The sequence below is a fragment of the Garra rufa genome, chromosome 2, assembly GCF_049309525.1.
Source record: "Garra rufa chromosome 2, GarRuf1.0, whole genome shotgun sequence".
Classification (NCBI taxonomy): Eukaryota; Metazoa; Chordata; class Actinopteri; order Cypriniformes; family Cyprinidae; genus Garra; species Garra rufa.
Window position 1 is genome coordinate 16,369,900 of NC_133362.1, and position 6,203 is coordinate 16,376,102.

Below are 6,203 nucleotides of genomic sequence, written 5' to 3' on the forward strand. Positions count from 1 at the left end.
GAGCCGTTTATTGAGAAACGCGATTTTGAGAAAAACGTTCATAGTTGCTGGTAAAATCATACAACTCTGCTTTCCTTTACAAGTGAAAACACAAATAGCGCAACAGCAAATCAGCTCCCCACTCAATTTCTGGACCAATCAAATTTAAGGATAGAAAGTTAGGAATTTACTGCTTTATGTAATAGCGTGGTTTTTTTTTACGTTTATGGGTTGTTTGGAGTGTGTTGTAGTACTAGATTTTTTTTATTTTGAAAAAGAAATTGACCAACAACTGGAACACAAGCCCAAAGTTTGCATACCTTGCAGAATCTGCAAAATGCTAATTATTTTACTAAAATGAGAGGGATCATACTAAATGAATGTTATTTTTCATTTAGTACTGACCTGAACAAGATATTTCACATAAAAGACGTAACATATATTCCACAAGAGAAAATAGTTTCATATGACCCTGTTCAAAAATTTACATACACTTGATTCTTAATACTGTGTTGTTACCTGAATGATTCACATCTGTGTTATTTATTTATTTATTTATTTTTTAGTAATAGTCCCTTGTTAGTCCTGAACAGTTAAACTACTCGCTTTTCTTTAGAAAAATCCTTTGGTTTTTCAGCATTTGTGTATTTGAACCCTTTCCAACAAAGACTGTATGATTTTGAGATCCATCTTTTCACTCTGAGGACAACTGAAGGACTTCTGATACTCCAGAAGGAAACACGATGAATTAAGAGTCGGGGGGTGAAACATTTTTGAATCTGACAATCAGGGTAAATTTTACTTATTTTGTATTCTGGGAAATATGTATCTTCTGTAGCTTCTGAAGAGCAGTACTAAATGAAAAAAATATGATATTTAGGCAAAATAAGAAAAATGTACACATCTTTATTCTGTTCAAAAGTTTACACCCCTGGCTCTTAATGCATCGTGTTTCCTTCTGAAGCATCAGTGAGCGTTTGAACCTTCTGTAATAGTTGCATATGAGTCTCTCAGTTGTCCTCAGTGTGAAAAGATGAATCTCAAAATCATACATTGTTGGAAAGGGTTCAAATACACAAAAATGCTGAAAAACCAAATAATTTGTGGGACCTGAAGGATTTCTTTGAAGAACAGCAAGTAGTTGAACTGTTCAGAACAAACAAGGGACTCATGAACAACTATCACTAAACAAAAAACACAGCTGTGGATCATTCAGGTAACAACACAGTATTAAGATACATTTTTATAAATTCAACTGTTATTTACTCTTGTAGACTATATGTAAACATCTTCTATGTTAAATATCTTATTCAGGTCAGTACTAAATAAAAAATAACATGCATTTTGTATGATCCCACTTATTTAGTAAAAATAATTAACATTTAGCAGATTGCGCAAGGTGTATGTAAACGTTTGACTTCAACTGTAACTATAAAAAGGTATTATTATTACTGTTAAGATTAAGTCAGACTTTCAAAAAATACATGAATGAATACCAGTCCACATCCAAGATGATTTATTTTAATCAATGATATTTTCTAATCAATAAATAAAAGTATTTGTTCACATGTGTGAACAGTGTATATGCTTGTAAACTGAGAAAAGATTTTTGCCATTCTGGACGCATGCTTTGGAAATAATAGTTATTGCAAAAAGGGAATAATTTATGGCTTCTTTGGTGCATGTGTCTGGAAAGTCTGGAGAAAATCCGGTTTTGCGCAGATTTCTGTGTGTGTGTGTTAATCCAAGATATCTCATATATTTCACTAGTTAAAAGATTCCAGGAATGTGATTTAGAGGTTTGCATGGTTTCAAACAATGGGGATAAAATACGTCATGCAACGACATTGTTGTCTCCCGAGAACCCAGAAAGAAGGACAAACTGAGGATGACTTGATTTCTTAAGCTCATAAAGTACCAAGTCCAAGTTGGAGACAAACATAACTCTCTATGTCACAATGGTAATTCAGCGCACAAGCAAAGATATTGCGTGACGAGACTTAATCACTTGAGAAAATTGGGTTGTCTTAGATACTGTGCCATCTTTCAAAAGATTTCTTCTGGAAGTACCACTTGGCCAATTCAAAATGCTTATTTTGCCGTTTAATAGTAAGAGTCTGTTGGTCTCATGTGGTTTCATTCAAGCTTGAGAGAGTGATATTTCATCCAGAGCTGAGCAAACATGCACGCTATCAAAACACATCACAACTGAACATATTGAATATCACTTTGGATGTTGACATTAGTTTTACCATTTTCCATACACTGAATGAATGCGTTTTAAAACTGGGTTAGTGTGACATGGACAGGATTTCACCCAGATTCATCACTAGAGATGTTAATTCTGTCATCAGTGTGGTGATTTCTACGGCGTCTTTATGTTGGTCCATTCTTGTGCACCCAAGAGGCCACCTGACCTTTGCACTTAATCTTTTAGCATGACAAGTTGCATAAATCAATTTGTCATAGACATACATCTCCACTTGTTTACATATATAAAAACCTTTTTTATTGGTGCATAATTGAGGGTTTTTATATCATGCATGTGTTTTTGCTTTCAATTAAAACAAAGGTATGCTGAGGTTATGCAAGCCAGACTCCTTTAACCTGTCTTTTATTACCATCGTTCTACCTTCAGAATCTGTGGTATTCAAAAAATACTTGCTTATTTGATAGCAAGGTTACGTAAGTTGTAAAGAACCCACAGGAGGTGAAATGTTCCGTTATGATGTTGGAGAGATGAGCGTCAGAGCAGAGATGGAGGAATCTTACCAAAGCACAGATAAACAGACCTCTGATTTCATACTGATGAATATCCACCTGTCATAATCACACAGTGTGCCATAAAGCACCAAAGTATCTCATATGGAACTCTTTACACAATGTCAGATTGTACAATGAATCTTTTCAAGATATTCTCAGGGGGAAAGAATTGTCTCTTTAATAGAGTTACAAAAAAATTAAAGAGTGATCTGCATAACAACATCAGAATTGTGAATGAATCATTCATTTAAGTTGGATCTATGATTCAGTTGAACTGTTTAACTAGTCTGTTTACATCTTCATAAATCAGGCCAAATCTTAGCATCTTGTTGAGTGCTGACTCACTGAAACTAGAACGATTTGTAATCTGATTTGCATTAAAGAATTTGGACTGAACCAATAAAAAAAAAAAAAAAAAAAACATTTTTAGTGAACAGGATGCAATTTCTGAAAAAAGCAGATGGGGGATGGTTTCGAAAACTTTTTCTCTCTCATTATTATTTTATTCAAATCTAAATGTGTTTTATTTGTTTCAAAGTACTCAAATCGGATCGCGAACCATTTGATTCAAAACGGAACTTCAAATCACGTATGGTGAATCATTTGAGCATATCGAATCATTTGATTTAGATCGGAACTTAAAGGAACACTCTACTTTTTTTGGAAATAGGCTCATTCTCCAACTCCCCCTGAGTTGAGTTTTACCGTTTTGAAATCCATTCAGCCATTCTATGGATAGATCATTGAATCCTATGAGACCAATATAGCATCGCGTTCAAAAATGACCAATGAGTTTCGATAATACCGGCGGAAAATGTACAGCTGCGATTTTCTAGGCCGATAAGATTAGGAACTACTCTTCCATTCCGGTGTAATAGTCATAGAAATTTGCTGCCGTAACATGGCCGAAGCAGGCGCAGTAATATCATGCAGCGCCTGAAATTAGTTCCCAGCTAGGTAACTTCCAGTGTGACCAGCGTGGTATTACTGCGCCTGCTTCGGCCATGTTACGGCAGCAAACTTCCTTGACTATTACACCGGAATGGAAGTGTAGTTCCTAATCTTATCGGCCTAGAAAGTCGCAGCTTTACATTTTCCGCCGGTATTAGTACACGATATAACTGCAGAAGAGTCAAGTTTTAAATAGGACAAATATGGAAACTCGTTGGCCATTTTTGAACACGATGCTATTGGTCTAATAGGATTCAATGATCTATGCTAAGCTATGCTAAAAGTGATATCGCCAGAACAGGAGAACGGCTGAATGGATTTCAAAATGGTAAAAATCTACTTATTAACTCGGGGGGAGTTGGAGAATGAGCCTATTTCCAAAAAAAAGTGGAGTGTTACTTTAAAAGGTTTGCAGGGTTTTCTTTTTTATCCCTACCTTGATTATTGCTGCTGAAAATGGTGAATTATTGTCATGTTTTGGGCTGTACTTATTGGTCAGGAAAATATTTGGAGTACTATAGACTGACAAAAATTGTAACAAATCAAGGAAAAGAGTGCAAAAAACTCTCTGAGGAACAAAAGGCGTTTGTGGTTGGCCAAACTGAACCAGTATTTCCAGGGCAAGAATCTTGAGGACATTTGTGTTTGTTCTTATTTCCGGTCAGGTAGGTGAAATTATAAAATTTGAATGAATTACGATATTATATAAACTTTAGTTTTCATAATATTGCACCCTTTCCTACTAGGTCCTTCTCCATATGATTTAGCAGCTTTCACATGTTTTTCCTCATGTTTTAGACAGCATAAATTAGCAGAACAACGTATTCAGTAGTGCATTAACCTTGCAATCCATGCTGTTGTTTACATCCGAGAATCTCCAATATGGCCACACATCTGGGTAACTGACCAAACTGTGATGTAAGTGCAAACCCTAATAAAATGTAATAAAAACATAAGACTTTACTGAAGCATGTTATAACCCTCAGCAGGGATGATACAAATACAAAAAATGATTCTTATGAATGAACCGATTCACAGAATGAATGAAACTACTGTCAGCACAATGCAAAACATATGTAGCTACATGTAGTTGCATGACAGTTCATTTTTAGTAAGGCTTTAATCTACCATTTGCAGACTATATATCACTTACCAGCTCGTAATAAATCTGTGACACTATGTTTGCATTTTCCTGCATGCACAAGTCCTTTAAAGGGTTAATTAACCAATAGGGGAACAGCTGTTCAGCATTTTCCAATTATATGCAGTATGAGACACAAAGGAGTCACAGTGATTGGTCACACTTGTGGCCATGATGCTGAATGCATCTGAATGTCATCCAGTTGTTGATTTCCCTCTTCTCCTGCACAGAAACAAAACCATGCCTGAAGACAGGCAAAACACTGAGGAAGGTTACTGTATTTACGAGGAACAATAGCATGATAAAATGAATCTGAGTTGGAACTTTCTGACCCTGTTTCAAACAAAAAAGAGAGAAAGTTAGAAAGCAAGACAGAGCGAGTAAGAGAATAGGCCGTTTCAGGAGGGAGGAGCTCTGGCCCTGGGTCCCTGGGCACAGAAGGTGCTGCAATGCTGCATTACTAACAGTCTGAATGGGAAGCACCTCTCAGCTTCATTTCCTTTTTTTTTCTCTCTCCCCCCACCACTAAAAAAACTCTCCAAGTCTACAACACAAACGCAACACAGACGTGTTCCTCTGTGTCTGAAGCTCCAGTGCAAAAATCCACAGTACTTCCTGTCCTATTTAGTTTGAATCATGGTATTCATGTCAGATGCTTACCAGCATTCAGCTGCACTCCTTCAGTGTCCAAGAATTCAGTTCCATGAACAAATTTGGGTTTGTTCTCATTTTTAGTTTGAAGAATAAATTGCTCTTAATTGTGACCCTGGACTACAAAACCGGTCTTAAGTAGCATGGGTATATTTATTTGATAGCCAAAAATACACTGTATGAGTTAAAATCATATTTTTTTCTTTCATGCCAAAAATCATTAGGATATTAGGTAAAGATCATGTTCCATGAAGATAATTTGTAAATTTACTACTGCAAATATATCAAAATTTAATTTTTGATTAGTAATATGCATTGCTAAGAACTTAATTTGGACAACTTTAAAGGCAATTTTCAGAATATTTAGATTTTTTTGTACCCTCAGATTTCAGATTTTCAAATAGTTTGTATCTCGGTATTGTCTAAATATTATCTTATCCTAACAAACCATACATCAATGGAAAGCTTATTTATTCAGCTTTCATACAACATATATGACGTAATTTCGAAAATCGACCCTTATCTCCCTATGAATATCTGTGAATAGCAAGTCTATAAAAAGTATGTAAATTCAGTATATAAATGTTTATGTTGGTCGATGTAATTTGGTTTGTATGTATGTATAAGTGCCTCCTCAAAATACTGGAGAAAAAAATTCGTTCGTACAAAAATAAAACAACGCCAATATTACAAAATACATATTAAACAATGTATAAAT